Source organism: Sapajus apella, unplaced genomic scaffold (assembly GCF_009761245.1).
Source record: "Sapajus apella isolate SASKATOON/1434 unplaced genomic scaffold, GSC_monkey_1.0 scaffold37, whole genome shotgun sequence".
Classification (NCBI taxonomy): domain Eukaryota; kingdom Metazoa; phylum Chordata; class Mammalia; order Primates; family Cebidae; genus Sapajus; species Sapajus apella.
The window spans coordinates 12,715,774-12,733,180 of record NW_022436977.1 but is presented as its reverse complement, the minus strand read 5'-3'; the positions used below and the strand labels follow the sequence as shown (position 1 = coordinate 12,733,180).

The 17,407-nt window shown below is 39.7% G+C and overlaps 1 protein-coding gene across 1 annotated transcript in view; it reads right to left on the bottom strand.

Moving 5' to 3' along the window:
* Positions 1–17,136, bottom strand: part of FAM214A (family with sequence similarity 214 member A) — a 124,178-nt gene extending 107,042 nt beyond the window's left edge. Inside the window, exon 1 of the mRNA XM_032297414.1 lies at positions 17,043–17,136. The gene's annotated coding sequence lies outside the window, so the exon portion shown is untranslated. The remainder of the gene's footprint in view (positions 1–17,042) is intronic.
* Between the last annotated feature and the right edge of the window lie 271 nt (positions 17,137–17,407).

Below are 17,407 nucleotides of genomic sequence, written 5' to 3'. Positions count from 1 at the left end.
AACTAGGCAGGCATGGTGGTACATACTTGTAGTCCCAGCTACTCAGGAAACTGAGGTGGGAGGATCACTTGAGCCTGGGTGGTCAAGGCTGCAGGAGAGACTTAATCATGCCGCTGTACTCCAGCCTAGGAGACACAGCAAGATCTGTCTCAAAAATAAATAAATGAATAAGAAAAAGAAATTGAAAAGTGAGTCAAAGATCTACTCCAAAAGAGATACTAGGCCCAGAAAAGTTTGAGAAAGTTCTGCTAAACCATCAAAGAACAGATCATGCCTTTTTTTAAAAAAAAAAAATAAATAAATAAACTGACCAGAGCAAAGGAAAAGAATAAAAAGTTTCCCATTTCATTTAGACCAACATAATTCTAATAAACCAAAATGAAAAGTAGTCCTCCACCTCCCAAAAACATAAGAAATAAATCTCAACTGTAAACACAGAAGCAAAAATTCCAAATATTAGCACAGAATCCAGCAGTGCATTAAAGGAATATTATATAATGACCAAGAGTTTATCCTAGGAATATAGGACTGCTGCAACATTATAAAATTTATTAATATGAATCGCCATACCATCTGATTAAAGAAAATAGAAAGCAAATGATTGTCTTATGCCGAAATCTACACTTGACAAAATTTAATATTCATTCCTATTAAAATGTCTTTGAGAGCTATGAAGAGAAGAAAACTTTTTTTTTGACACAGGGTTTTGCTCCATTGCCCAGGCTAGAGTCCATGGCTTGATCACCACTCACTGCAACCTCTGCTTCCCAGGCTCAGGCAACCCTCCCGCCTCAGCCTCCTGAGTAACTGGGATTATAGGTACGAACAACCATGTCCAGCTAATGTTTGTATTTTATTGTAGAGATGGGGTTTCACCATATTGCCCAGGCTGGTCTCAAACTCCTGAGCTCAAGCCATCCTCCTGCCTCGGCCTCCCAAAGTGCTGGGATTACAGGCATGAGCCACTGCACCCAGCCTGAAAACTTTCTATTTATTTCCTACTTAGAGATGGGGTCTCACTCTGTTGACCAGGCTGAAATGCAGTGGATCAAATGGGCTTACTGCAGTCTGGAACCCCTGAATTCAAGTAATCTTCCTGTCTTCATCTCCTGGTTAGGTGAGACGACAGGCATGAGCTACCACACAGGGCAACTATTTTTTCTTTTGTTGGTAGAGTTAGAGTCTTACTCGGTTGACCAGGCTGGCCTCAAACTCCTGGCCTCAAGTGATCCTTAAACCTTGGCCTCCAAAAGCCTTGGAATTACAAACATGAGCCACCATTCCTGGTACAAAATTTTCTTATAGAGCATTTACCAAACCTCGTAGTAAGCATCACACCAAACAGTGAAACATTCAAAGCAAGCACTCCTTGAAAGTCAAGAGCAAGAATATCTTTTGCCATTTTAAGTTTTAGTCAATATGCTAAAACAGGAAAAGAGACAAAAAATACAAACGGAAAGATTGAAACAACACTATTTTGGGCCAGGCATGGTGGCTCAAGCCTGTAATTCCAGCATTTTGGGAGGCTGAGGCAGGTGGATCACTTGAGGTCAGGAGTTCGTGACCAGCCTGGCCAACATGGTGAAACCCTGTCTCTACTAAAAATACAAAAATTAGCCAGGTGTGGTGGTGCACGCCTGTAATCTCAGCTACTCAGGAGGCTGAGGCAGGAGACTCACTTGAACCTAGAAGGCGGAGGTTGCGGTGAGCCCAGATCACGCTGCTTTACTCCAGCCTGGGTGACAGAGTGAGACTCCATCTCAAAAAAATAAATAAAACAAAAAAAAAAGAAAAAAAAAAGAAAGAAAAAGAAAAATAACTATTTCAGAGAATATAGTTAAATTAGCAGAACTAACAGAATTTAGTACCACGGTTGGGTATGTGATCAACATTTTAAAAATTAATAGCTTCTAATACATCAACACTGGGTAGAAAATGTTAAGGGATAGAGATCCATTCACGATAACAAAATCGTGCTATCACTTAGAAATAAATCTAATAAAAAAACATTAAAGACCTGTGGAAAATAACATAAAAGAAGATCTATATAAATGAAAAGACAGATCTTGTCTATCCTTTCTCAATCCATAAAGTCAATGCAATCTCAGTCAAGATTTCCAAAATATTTTCTAATGGAGTTTAACAAATTAATTCCAAAAGTTTATGTGGATCAATACAATTACACTTGGCATAGTGAAATGCTTACTCTAAAAGAGACACATAAAAATGAATACCAACTTAACAGAAAAACCTCTTATAGCCGTCCCTCTCATATAGCCTTCTCATGCCCACACCTCCCAAGAAGCTGGGATTACGTAGCTGAGTGGAATAGCAGATATGCATGTCTGCATTACTTAAATTGTTCTCTCTCATACCTTGCTCTCTCTTCTCTTTTGTTCAAGTCCTCTAAATTAATGGGTTAAGTGCATCTTATGGTGTGACTGCTATGCATGTGGATATGTTTCCTCCAGATATACAACACAGAATTTTGTAACTTTTCATGTCAATCTTTTTATATGGCCCACTTAATCCCTCAGCTGAGTATATTTTAATATATGATTGCCCAGAATTAAGGCAAATAATTGCCATTTCTACTTTGAGACTCAAGAATTCCTGAAAATGTGCTGGGTGTGGTGGCTCACAATCGTAATTCCAGCACTTTGGGAGGCTGAGGTGAGAGGACTGCTTGAGCCCAGGAGTTCAAATATAGAAAAACCCCATCTCCATATTTTTAATTTAAAAAAAAGGAACTCATGAAAATTTGACCTCACACCTTATTATCAGATAAACTAGAAAATACAAAATACACACAATGACAAAATAGAATATTTGTGATATACATAGAACCCCACTATTTTACAACAGCGCTGCTGCCAGAGTACTAAAAAAATCTATTATACATTTTAAAAAATTTAATTTCAAAATGTTTTGTCTCACTGACTTCCCAGGGACAATCACCATACTTTCCCCCACTGTTCTTTGGGGTTTTTTTTTCTTTCTGTTTTTTGTTTTGTTTTTTGAGATGTGGCCTCTGCTGCCCAGGCTGGGGTACAGCGCTTGATCTCGGCTCACTGCAACCTCCACCTCCCGGGTTCAGGCAATTCTCATGCCCACACCTCCCAAGAAGCTGGGATTACAAGCGTGCATCACCATGCCTGGCTAAGCTTTGTGTTTTTAGTAGAGCTAGGGTTTTACACCGTTGGCCAGGCTGGTCTTAAACTCCTGTTCTCAAGCAATCCACCCACCTTAGTCTCCTAAAGTGCTGGAATTACAAATGTGAGCCACCATGCCTGGCCCTGACTACTTTTTAAACATTAGTTTTATCACCAAATTGCTCAGGCTAAAGTACTCTCTGAACAAGTCCATGCTTTATCTATCTCCCTTGTGCCAATCAGCTTCCAAATCTACATTTCTAGTAGGAACCATCCTTTCCTGACCTCCACGCTACCCAGCTGTCTACATCTACAGGATGACCCACAGATCCTTCCAAATCAACACTAAATCAACAACATCCTCTTTCTTCCCTGAAAGCTTCTACTTCTCTCCTGCCTTTTTTTCTTTGTGATTAAGATCCTCCCTATTCATTCTTACAATATCTATTGAGCACCTATCATGCACCAGTCACTGTTGTTGATGTTTGGAACAGTGAACAAAAACAATCTTGTCCTCATGCACCTATGAGTGTCATGTGCAGGGACTCATATTTGCCATGTGGAAGGACAGAGACAATACATGAATAAATGGTATGAGAGATAAGAGGCAGGAAAAAAAAATGAGCAGAGTAAATGGGATTTGGGGAGAGGCATTTCCAGATAGGGTTGTCAGGGTAGGCATCACTGGAAGTAGCTTAAGGGAGCAAAGACTTGAAGAGGTTGAGCAAAGACATGAAGGAGTTCAGGGCGTTAGCATGTGGCTATCTAGAGGAAGGCTGTTCCAGGCCCAGGGACAGTCAGTACGAAGGCTCAAGGCAGGGGCATTCCCTTATAAGCTTGTGAAGAGCAATTGCAGCTGGAGCCCAACGAGTGTGGGTAGGGAGACAGTAGAAAATGAAGTTGGAGAGGGGATGGAGGCCTAGATTACATGGGTTTTTAGGGACTATTGTAAGGACTGGTCATTCCAGGCCTTGGAGCAGAGACTTATGTGGTCTTATTTATGTTTTAAACGTTCACTCGGACTGCTCTGTTGAAATTAGATGATAGTGGGGCAAGGGCAGACACGTGGAAACTAACTAACAGTAAGCTGTTCCTGCAACCCAGGTAAGAGCCGGTGTGGCTTGGTCTGCCATTCTCCGTTTTACCCAAGCTAGAAACCTTGGTGAACACCTCTGGCCATTCCTCCCTCCCACTTGCCCACCCGTTCCCCTACACACCCGGCAATATACACACCTGGATTCTCTATCCAAATACCAGCCACTGCCCTCTACCCAACCACAAGAGCCTCCATTCAGTCTTATCTTGATCACTGAAACAGCCCCCTAAATGGCCTTCTCTGCCTTTCACTTACCCCTGCTTCCAGTCTATCCTATCAGCTGGGGTACCCTTCTCATTACAGACGGCCTTAGCTTGGGATATATGCATAGAAATCACTGGGTCTGTGAACTAGTGAATTCTAGAAAAGTTTGCTATTTTCATTTACATGTAACTGAAATTTAGCATTTCCTTTATGCTTATAAACATAAGCAACAAACCACAGTAACTGTGACTGTCACCAACAGAAATTAGGTATTTTCGTAGCATAATTAAAGTCAACATACATCTCAAGATGTCATTTATATGCATTACCACTTTGAAATTATGATATTAGACCTACCACTAGATTTTTTTAAATGTGCTAATAATGGAGCAAATATCACAATTAAGAACTATTTCATATTTCAATATTATTGGATTCCTTTTAATTCCTATATATTTTAATTTATATAAGGATTAAATATATACTATTTAACCTAATATAAATTATATTCTGAGGAATTCATGGGCTTTTTTCAAGGCCAGAAAAGATTAAAAACTAGTGTTCTAATCATATTTAATCTATTCAGACCTGATCTTATTACTTCCATAATTTGAAAATCCTAAGGTGTCTGGCTGGCATACAGGATCAAGTCCCAAGTTCTAACAGTGCTAACAAGGTTCTCTCATTTTCACTTGGCTAACTTTTTCTGCTTTATTACAAATCATTCCTTCTTTCTCCTATCCTATGTTCTGACCATCCCAGACCCTGCTGCTCCTTGGCACATGGCCCTTTCATTCCTCTGTGCATTTGTTTTTTAAGTTACCTTTTCCTGCAAAGCCTACACAACCATGGAAACTCCTGCTCCATCTTCAAAGACTTACCTTCTTCTAATACTGCCTCCTCAGGCCAAATGAGTTTCTCCCTCATCCTTACTCTCGTAGCATGTTGTGCACTGTTTTCCACATCCCTCACATCTTTTACATCCTTTTTACATCTTGGTTGCCCACTTGCCTCTCTTGCTCCACAGTAACACTTCACGGGAAAACCTATCTTACATATCTCGAAATCCTTAGAGGATGTGAACAGATGCTTCATAAATGGCTAACTGAAATGAACTAAATACTTTTTCAAAATAATTTATCTAAAAAAATGCTCATCATCACTGGTCATTAGAGAAATGCAAATCAAAACTACATTGAGATACCATCTCACGCCAGTTAGAATGGTGATCATTAAAAAATCTGGAGACAACAGATGCTGGAGAGGATGTGGAGAAATAGGAACACTTCTACACTGTTGGTGGGAGTGTAAATTAGTTCAACCATTGTGGAAGACAATGTGGCGATTCCTCAAGGACCTAGAAATAGAAATCCCATTGACCCAGCAATCCCATTACTGGGTATGTATCCAAAGGATTATAAATCGTTCTACTATAAGGACACGTGCACACGAATGTTCATTGCAGCACTGTTTACAATAGCAAAGACCTGGAACCAACCCAAATGCCCATTGATGATAGGCTGGACAGGGAAAATGTGGCACATATACACCATGGAATACTATGCAGCCATAAAAAATGATGAGTTCGTGTCCTTTGTAGGGACATGGATGAACCTGGAAACCATCATTCTCAGCAAACTGACACAAGAACAGAAAATCAAACACCGCATGTTCTCACTCATAGGTGGGTATTGAACAATGAGAACACATGGACACAGGGAGGGGAGCATCACACACTGAGGTCTGTCAAGGGGAACTAGGGGAGGGACAGTGAGGGGTGGGGAGTTGGGGAGAGCTAGCATGGGGAGAAATGCCAGATATAGGTGATGGGGAGGAAGGCAGCAAATCACATTGCCATGTGTGTACCTATGCAACAATCTTGCATGTTCTTCACATGTGTCCCCAAACCTAAAATGCAATAAAAAAATCCATTAAAAAAATAAAATAAAATAATTTATCTGAAACATGACTCACTCCTTTAACACATAGGAATATGACAAAATATGCTTTAGGATTTTTTTCCCAGTCTTATTACAACCTTTAGGTTAAGAACATGCTATATTTGCTTATAAATAAATGTTTGCAAACAAGACTAGAGGATACTTGCAATATATGTATCCAACAAACAATTTTTAACTACCATTTTAAAAAGATTTCTATAAATTATTAAGAAAAATACCAACCAGCTCAATAAAAAATTGGACAAAGACTTGAATAGAAAGTTGGAAAAGATAGCTATCCAAATGGTCAAAAATGTGAAATAAAGTTCACGAGGACTTTATATGACTTGTCTGGGGAACACAAATTAAAAATCACAACAAGAAACCACTACTACCACCTCAGAAAGGCTCGAATTTAAAAGACTGACAAACCGAAGTGTTTTCAAGGATGTAGAATTCTTATTCATGGCTGGGGAACATGCACAATGATACAATCGTTTTGAAAAACCACCTTGTTTCTACTAGAGATAGCAGGCATCTGCTTTATGATCCAGCAATTCCATCCTTCATACTCAAAGGAAATTAGTACTATGTTTTCTCATTTGTGTATTATATTCATAGCAGCTTTGTTCATAATATCCAAAAGATGAAACAATCCAAATGCTCAAATTGTGATAGATTTACATAATGGAATATTGCACAGTAAAAAAGAAATGATCAGCTCCAACAAGTTGGAGAAATCACATAGAAATACTATGCTGAGTGAAAGAAGTCAGACACAAATAAGTTCTAGTCTGCGATTCATTTATACAAAGTCTAAGAACAAGCACAACTAAAAGATGTTTATAGAAGTCAGAATAGGGATTAACCTTTCAAGGAACAGACTGAAAAGTACACCAGAGAATTTCATGCAGTACAGAAAATGTTGTAGAAGGAGGTTATCCAGATGTATACGTAAGTAAAAATTCAAACTACACACTTAAGATTACTGTACTGTCTTCATTTTACTATGTGTATGTTGTTACTCACTAAACAAAATAAACAAACTTGGCCAAATCTGCTGAAGTAAGTGGTGGTGATTTTGAAAACTCGAGCCATGGCAAAACTTTGGAGAATGGTTTTAATATAGTCCAGAACATACTGCCAGTTGACTCAGTGAAAATAAGAATGTTATTCTTGGACAAATAAAAAGGAGAATGAAAATAGAAGTACAGATACTGGAAATAAAAGCACTGCATAAACGCGCAATACTAGTATAAGCTTGCCCCAGCCTCGGACCAATAAAAACCTGGGTTAGGCTGGGCACCGTGGCTCACGCCTGTAATCCCAACACTTTGGGAGGCCGAGGTGGGTGGATCACGAGGTCAGGTGTTCGAGACCAGCCTGGCCAACATAGTGAAACACTGCCTCTACTAAAAATACAAAAAATTAGCCAGGCGTGGTGGCAGGTGCCAGTTATCCCAGTTACTCGGGAGGCTGAGGCAGGAAAGTCAAGGGAACCTGGGAGGTGGAGGTTGCAGTGAGCCGAGATCGCACCACCACACTCCAGCCCCGGCGACAGTACGAGACTCTGTCTCAAAAAACCAAAAGAAAAACCAAAGAAAAACAAGAAAAAAACAAAGAAAAACAAAAACCCTGGGTGAAGCCACTAATGGCTCAGAAATCATTGAGCACCATGACAAGGTTAGCCTCCTGAGCATCAGTACGTGTTGGGTTTACTGTCAACTTTCTACTGCCTCTCCTGTTTCTTGTCTGTGCCTTCACAGTGGTGGCAGTTGGGACTGAAGAACATTTTATTCCTGTTGTAGTCAGGCAGGAGATGGAAAAATGTCTTTGAGGGAGATTATTTGGCTAGAAAGAAAGGGACCTCCAGGTCCAGCACTTCCACATCCTTGTTAAGTATGTATGGTCATCCTTGATGGGTCCTCCTCCTGGTCCAGTCTCCAAATCTGTCTAATCCTACCTTGTGCCTGCACAGCCTTTTAAGGACTTCACTATTGTTCTTGTACAGCCTCCTGAGTAAGTCTTCTTGCCTCAGAAGGCCTCTTCAACCCTCCAGTTTCACTCTCCAACAGAGTAACTCATTCAAAAAAACAGATCTTATCATGCCATTCCATTTGAGTGGTTCCTTTTGTCTCAGAGTAAAATCTAAACTCTATGGTGGTAAACAGGGCCTTTTATAATCTGTCCACACGTATCACCCTCTCCAGCTTTCTCTCCCCAGCAGGCATCCTGTGCAAGTCCTTAGAATGTGTTATGAAGTGGGAATGTGCCCAGGTTAGCCTGCAGAGGATCATGATGCCCCAGAATTCAATGAGTGTCTTACTGTTGCCCCTTACTATAGCATTTGGATTTAGTGTTTGAGGGAATCTGAAGGATACTAGTGGCATCAGCAGCAATTCAGTCTTCTGCCTTCTTGCCTTTGTCTCTTAGAATTTTAAGCTCTAGAGTGAGATTTCCAAACCTAAGGATTAATCACTAGACATGGGGGCATCCTAAAATACAGCTTCCTATTCCTTAATGCTCAGAATATATATGGGTATGTCATCAACTACTTTATTTTCAATGTATACATTTTTCAAATCTAAAGTTTAGATTCTTAACATGCAATTAACTGAAAAGATTGACCATGAGTGGAGGAGGAAGGTCGATGCTTATTCTCTTTTCTACTACTTTTTTTTTTTCTTTATAGGAACAGCTCTATGATTTTCTTGGTGAGACTTTACATACTAAATAAAAATTTGATTATAAACAAATTTAGGTTATAAACCCCTCAGAATAAATAAGCAGACATGAATAACATGTATTATTGTCCGTGTGTAAAGTCCCTAAACCCAGATATTGCCTACCTCCCTCTAGGTTTCTAAGACTAATATATAATCCCCAGTGCAGCAGTTCAAAACTAACATCTAAGTATTGGCTTCGGGAGTTCTCTGTCCCCTCTCCACCCCTGTGAAAAATGTTGCAAGCTTATGTATTTTGAGGGAAAGAGTCCATAGCTTTCAGGTTCTCAAAAGGATCCAAGACTACTTAAAAAAAAAAACAACATTATTGTGACTAGGCTTTTTATACCTAGAAGCAACTATCCTTCATATTTATCTAGACCACACTTAAGGAAGTGCTATCTAGCAGACTTGAATGCTGCAGACCAAGATGCCTGTAATTCCTCAGCACAATTAAAGATAATTAAGCAGTATGGTATTATTGTTTTTAAGTTGCCATTTTCCTTTATTGGAAAGCAAGCAAAACACACTTCTTGTTTTTTACCACTCTCATGGAACTAATTTCTGGTTCAGTTTTTGAATATATTTACCTCAACGTTATATTTAACAAAAGAAGAGTTTAACAAATGGAAGGATAGACTTTGTTCTTGGTTAGAACACCTAATCATCCAAAAGTCAGTTCTCCCTAAGTTAATGTATACATTTAACATGATCCCAATAAAAATCCTAACAAGCTGTTTTATCTGGAGCCAGGCAGATTGATAAAATTAATGTAGAGAAACAAACATACAAGAATAAATAGAAAATGTGAAAAGGAAGATTAGTTGAGGGGAAGGGGAGAGAGACTAGACCTACCACATAATTAAAATATACAACAAAGCCTCCATACTTAAAACAAGGTTGTACTAAAACATGAATTAGACCACAGAATAGAAAAAGAACATATAGAAATATGGCACATGGCCAGGCCTTGTGGCTCACACCTGTAATCCCAGCACTTCAGGAGGCCAAGGTGGGAGGATAGTTTGAGCCCAGGAGTTCAAGACAAGCCTGGGCAATACAGTGAGACCCTGTTTCTACAAAGTATAAAAATATTAGCCAGGCATGGTGGCATGAACCTGTAATCCCAGCTATCAGGAAGCTAAGGCAGGAGGATCATTTGAGCCAAGTAGTTCAAGGTTGCAGTTAGCCATAATGGTGCCACTGCACTCCAGCATGGGCAACAGAATGAGACCCTGTCTCCAGTATGTATGTATATACGTATGTAAATGACAGAGGTGATTTCTTCAATCACTAGGACAAAAATAAACATTTGAGATCTCAGTACAACTAGTTAGCCATTTAGAAAGAATAAATTAGATCCTTTCTTCACAACACACACAATAAATTTCAAATGATCAGAAATCTCAATGTAAAAAGTAAAACTATAGTAACAGAAGAAAACATAGGCAAATTTCTCCATAATGTGGCAGAAGAAAAGGATTCCTCACTACGATTCAAAATTCAGATACTATTAAGAACAATACATTTGCTGTCATAAGAATTTTAAATTGTGTATAAAAACACTAGAAGAAAAATTAATATGCAAATAAATTGGAGGAGAATATCTGTAACATTTTTAAGATAAAGAACTAATGTTCCTAATATAGAAAGAGCTTTAAAAATAGAGAAGACCAGGGCCAAGGTGGGAGGATCACTTGAGGCCAGGAGTTTGAGAGCACCTTGGGCAACATAGCAAGATCTCATCTCAACTAAAAAAATAAATTTTAAAAAAGAGAAGACCAAAAATCTTATAGAAAAATGGACAAATAACAAACGCATGAAAAAATGTTCCACATCACTAATCAGAGAAATGCAAGTCAAAATCACAAGACTTCGTATGAGATACCATTTCACACTGGTCTGAATGGCCATTATTAAAAAGTCAAAGAATGACAGATGCTGTCAAGGCTGCAGAGAAAGGGGGTTGCGTATATACTGCCGGTAGGAATGCAAATTAGTTCAGCCACTGTGGAAAGCAGTTTGGAGAGTTCTCAAAGAACTTAGAACTACCATTCAACCCAGAAATCCCCTTATAGGGTATATGTCCAAATGAAAAATCTTTCTACCAAAAGGACACATGCACGCACATGTTCAGCACAGGACTATTCACAATACCAAGGACACAGAAGCAACCGAGGTGCCCAATGACAAGCGAGTTGGATAAAGAAAATGTGGTGCATAGACACCACGGAATACCACATGACCATAAAAAGAGAACAAAGTCATGTCCTTTGCAGCAACTTGGATACAGCTGGAGGCCATTATCCTAAGCAAATTAATGTAGGAACAGAAAACCAAATACCATATGTTCTTACTTATAAGTGGGAGCCAAAGATTGGGTACTCATGGACACAGAGATGGCAGCAGTAGAAACTGGGAACTCCTGGGAGCCAGGGAGGGAGGAGGACAGGAGTTGAAAAAGTAACTATTGGATACTATGCTCAGTACCTGGGTAGCAGGATCAATTGTACCCCACACTTCAGTATCATGCAATATACGCAGGTAACAAACCTGTGCATGTACCCCCGAATCTAAAAGTTGAAAAAAAAAAAAAAAGGAAAATGGGCAAAACACATGCATGGATAATTACAAATTACAAAATGACATTTAAAAGGTGCTCAGTTTCTCCCTTAATAAGCCATTCTGTCAGATATATACCAAGGGAAACAAAAACCTATGTCCACACAACGACTTGTACACAAATTTTCATAGTAATTTTATTTGCAAGAGTCCCAAACTACAAAGAGCCTAAATGTCCGTTATCAGATAAAGAGATAAACAAAATGTAGTACATGCACACAATGGAATACTATTCAGCGATAAAAAAGAACAGCCTACTGATACACATTAACAATGTGGGTGAATCTCAGAATCACTGTGCTGAAAGAAACCAGACAAAGAGTACACATGGTTTGATTTTTACATACACATTTAGAAAGTGCAAACTAATCCACAATAACAAAAAGCAAATCAGTGGTTGCTTGGACACAGGAGTGGAGGAAGAAATTTATTTTAAAAAGCCACAGGAAAAATGTTTAGGGGTGACAGAAATGTTTTATACTGATTGTATACTAATTAAATTTTATACAGTTCATAGGATTTCAACTATACTTAAAGTTCATAAAATGGCCTTTAAAAATCAATTTCATTCATAATAAGCAACTTACAAATTAAATTACCCTAAGATACTATTTCTCGCCTATCTGTTTGACAAAATGATGCATTCTCTTAGCAAGGCTGTGGAGAAACCCAACCCATGTGAAGGGAATTTGCTATACCTAACAAAACGACCTGATGGTTGCTTAAACATCAACGAGCAATTTTACTCCTAGAAATCTAGTAAAGATATGCCTTCAAGCATCTGAAAATACATATGCACAAGGTTATTCATTGTAGAATAGGAGATTAGTTTAATAAAATATGGTACGTATACACAATGGAGTACTATATCACTATGTAAAAATGGGGGACGGGAATGTCTTCTGAACTAATTTGGTGTTACTTCCAGGATATACTAATAAGAGAAAAAAGGCAAAAAGTCAAAGAATATTTACAGTATACTATCCTTCTATAGGTAATATATGGAAGAAAGAAAACACACATTGATCCATTATTTTGCAAAAAAGAAAAATATGAAGGACACATCAGAAAATAAAGAAATTGGTTAGCTTCAAGGCATGCAAAAGGAATGGGTTAGGGGAGATGCTTAGGCAATTACTTCTATGAGTCTGCACACTTTATTAGTTTTCACTTTTGGAAGCCTATTAATGTTCTACATAGTAAAAATTAAACTAAGGCAAGACGGAGTGAAAACTGTAACAATACAAACAAACCAGTGAACCCAATGTTCTCTCAAATGAGTAACAAAACCACAGTGAAGGGGAAAAAAAGAACTAATCCAACCAATTTGTGAACACAGTCCCTCGACTAGCCTCAGTCTATGGAGAAAAGACCTACAAGCAAATCTTTTACTCTGATTACTAGATTAGCTTTCCACAGTGGCGTGGCTTTAGCAATTGAGAAATTATTTTATACGTATTGCAGGACGGAACAAATGAATGCAGTGTTGGGAGCCAAGATTTTCACTAGGAAGAAGGGAGACAAAAATGTCCATCAGACCAGTCTGTCTTATAAGAAAAAACAACAAAAAGAAAAATGTTCCCAAAAAGTGACAGGGACATGTCAAAAGGAAACAAAAACTAGCTTTGAAGACCCAAACCTGGGAAAGTTGAGCATCAAAAATAAACAAGGACAATAACGATTATAGCTCACTGCCTAAAAATAGGAATTCATAAGTCTATACAGAAAATAACAATTTCGCAATAAAAGGGAGAGATGCATTAGTGCACACCACAACATGGACGAACATTCGAAAACATCATGCCAAGTAAAAGAAGCCAGGTCACACTGTATGATTCCACTGATATAAGATACTCAGAATACACAAGTCTGGAGAGAGAAGGTAGATTAGTGTTTCCCTAGGGCTGGGGGAAAGGGGGGTAACTGCTAGCAGATATGGGGTTTCTTTCTGGGGTGCTGAAATGTTCTAAAATTGATTGTGGTGGTGGCTACACAACTCTGACTCTGCTAAAAACCACTGAGTTGCACACTTCGAAAGAGAATTGTATGGTGTGTGAAATACATTAATTAAGTCATAAACAAATGGCGTTAAAGACTTCCTTACAACAGAATGTCATTTGATAAATGTAGAGGAAGTGGTGATATAATTGGAAGGTTACCATTTTACAACCATTATGGTAAACATTGGTTTGAACGAGAATGGATGCTAAATCTAGAGGGAAATGTTTGATGAGGAGCAGGGTATTTACTTACATGGTCTCATTGTCTTTCCACAAATTGTTTATTGATTGCAATGGAACAAGTAGTAAATACATAGTGGAAAAAACAGGCAGCAAATAGGTAATTAAAATTTACACCACTCAATAGAGACAGATATCACATGTCTCCAGAAATGATATTCTGAGAAAAGCACAAAATCGCCTATGAAAAAATCCAGCTGGGGATGCAGGCCAGATAGACCCATCAAGAACATAAAACAAATGGCCTACATTCTTCAATCTTTCATGCCTTTGCCATGAAAGACAAAGACAGGATGAGGAGCTATTCCAGATTAAAGGAGATGAAAGAGGCGTGACTTAATCCTATATTGGTGGGAGAAAAATGTTATTGTTCAGACAAGAGAAACTGAAATAGTAAGTTAGATAAAAATAATGAGGCTGGGCATGATGGCTCACACCTGTAATCCAGCATTTTGGGAGGCCGAGGTGGGTGGATCACGAGATCAAGAGATGGAGACCATCCTGGGCAACATGGGTAAACCCCGTCTCTACTAAAAATATAAAAATTAGCTGGGTGCGGTGGTGCGTGCCTGTAATCTCAGCTGCTTGGGAGGCTGAGGTAGGAGAATCACTTGAACCAACAGGTAGAGATTGCAATAAGCCGAGAGTGTACCACTGCACTCCAGGCTGGGCTACAGAGTGAGACTCTGTCTCAAAAAAAAAATAATAATAATAATAATCAATATTAAATTTCTAGAATTTATGATTTTGTGGTTACATAAAAGAGTATCCTTGGTCTTAAAACATATACACTGAAGGAACATGAGATTTGCCTCCTACTCTCAAATGGTTCAGAAAAAATAGTAAAATCATGGAACAGGGGAGAGAAGGAGGAAGAGAGAATGTTAAAGCAAAAGTTTAATAAAAAGTATGCTTGTAAGAATGAGAAATGCTCAGACACAAAATGGCGTGGTTAAATACTTTTCCTATGTGAGCCCCTGAATGCTGCTTTGCTTTGGATAGCCAGGAAAATCCCAGTCCCAAATCCACACCATTCCTATGTCATAGAAACCTCCTTAGCAGAGGCGGAAACTTCAGGAGGCTTAGGGAGGTTTTCCTGGACTTCAGGAAAGGAGTGTGAAGTTACCCGGGGAAAACCGCACTGAATATTAAATTAGAACCATAGTACATAGGACAAAATGAAAAACAAACAAAGCCAAGGGAAGGAGGTTGGCCAAGGCTGGGGTCAACCACACTTTGAGCACCTTGGGAGACTGATTTCACAACCAGAGAGCTTAGTCCTTCCAGAACCACCTTCCCCTCTCACCGGCATGTCCCCACCCTCCTGTCTCTCGGCAAAAAAAGGGAGGGAGAAGAGGACTTTCCTTCAGGTTCCAAAAGCACTTTTGGATCTAGCCCGACTGTAAAGGCTGCTTCTGGATTCCCACTCCCTACCCTATGATTCCTAGGTCACCTAAATACTTGATGGGATCATTGTTATTAAACTGTAGGACACAAACTCTCCTGCTTGCGTGGTTTATGAAGATGAGTTTGCTTATCAGACTGACTTTATAATGGAGTTCAAGGTTTTGGGCATGGTGTTTGAATCAAGCTATGGTTTCAGAATTAAGGTACTCTCCACTGCCTTGTTTTTTAGACAGAGTCTCTCCAGGTCGGCCAGGCTGGAGTGCAGTGGAACGATCTCTGCTCATTGCAACTTCCTCCTCTTGGGTTCAAGTGATTCTCCTGCCTCAGCCTCCTGAGTAGCTGCGACTACAGGCATGCGCCACCATCCACGCCCAGCTAGGTTTTTTTTTTCTTTTTGTATCTTTAATAGATCTTTACTAGAGACAGCGTTTCACCATGTTGGTCAGGATGGTTTTGATCTCTTGACCTCGTGATTTGCCCACCTCAGTCTCCAAAAGCGATGAAATTACAGGCATGAGCCCCCGCACCTGTCCTGTTTTTCAATCCATAAAGAAAGAATAACTGCATTTGTAAACTCTACCTTGCAAAATCGTTGGCACCGAATAAATAGGTTCTGCTAAACCACATTGGGAAAGAAAAAATCCAGCATCCCTTTAAAGCTTTTTTTCTGTTCCAGTTGATCAAAAACAAACTCTCTTTAGAGCCTCTCACCGAATGCTTAAGTCACTCACCACAGCATTATCCAGTTGTTTACAGATAGCTAACTGTGTTAGTAACATAGCTTGGAGGTTATCTCCCTTCCTTCCTGACAGAATGAGGTTTATATACTAGTTGTTTTACTAGCACACTGTGGGAATCATCTCTCTTCCTCGCTGGTAGGATGAAGTTTCTGACTTAACCAGAGATCACAAACCCGAATGCCTCCAGGGCCCAATCAGGTAACACAATTCAGAGAAGCGGGCTGATGTGAGGATGAATGATGAAGGGGTGGGAAGGACTGCAACCGTGGGAGAGCACTCGCTGTCTGCCAGCCTTCGAGTTAAAAAAAAGAAAAAAGGAAGGTGAACCTCGGTAGACCAAACAAAGCACATCCAGGCAAGTGGGTTGGTTTTTGCCCCCTCTTTATTAGAAGATATCTACAATTCCCTTCACCTCCCAAGACCCACGATTGATTATTTTGAAGTCTTCCATTTGTCATGGAAACTGGCCTGGAGCCTCTTTCCTAGTATTTATTAACCTGGATGACGCTTGCTGGTCACCTATCATTGCAAAATCATCGGCTTTAATGTAGTAGAGTGATCACTGCTGAATGAGAAGTGTACATAAATGTTTCTCATATTTGCTGAACTTTAACCCAAAGGTCTAATTCTACCATCTCCCTTAAAGGACTACACTACCGGTTAAAAAACTACAAGGCACAGATTATTTTTCACACTGAGCTTTTAACATAAAATGCATACAAGTCCCTTTCACTTGTGTGTTCCCAAGACTGCATGCGGCTTCCACCTCCTGACCCTTGAATACTCCAGGTGGCTCTCCCACCCCTTCCACTTGCTAGCCCCTTCGCCCTCTTCGCTCCCCACCGCACGCCACTTCCCATCTCTCATCTCCTTACTCCCATCACCCCTTTCTACTACCCACTTTCTCCGGACACATACCTCTTGTGTTGTGTCCTCACCAGCCAGGAGCTTTCCCTGATAGAGAAGAGAGACGAGGATCTGAGCGTCTAAAGGCAGCGGCAGCGACAGCAGCAGTAGACTCTTTACTGCGCCTACTGTAAATAGAGCAAGGTAGAGGGTGGAGTCTGGGGGAGGGAGGAGCCCCGAGGGAAGCTAATTAGAGAGACTCACCCATCAGGAAGCCCAGGCTTGTTGAAGGAGGAGGGCCTTGGACTGTTACAGTCTGGCTAACTCAAAGTCATCTTGCTGTTAAGGCCTGGTTCCCGATACTGCATCCTGGTTCCTCTCAAGATGCTTTTTTATTGTTATAATCATGTTGAACGTGATACCCTGACATTTGAGTT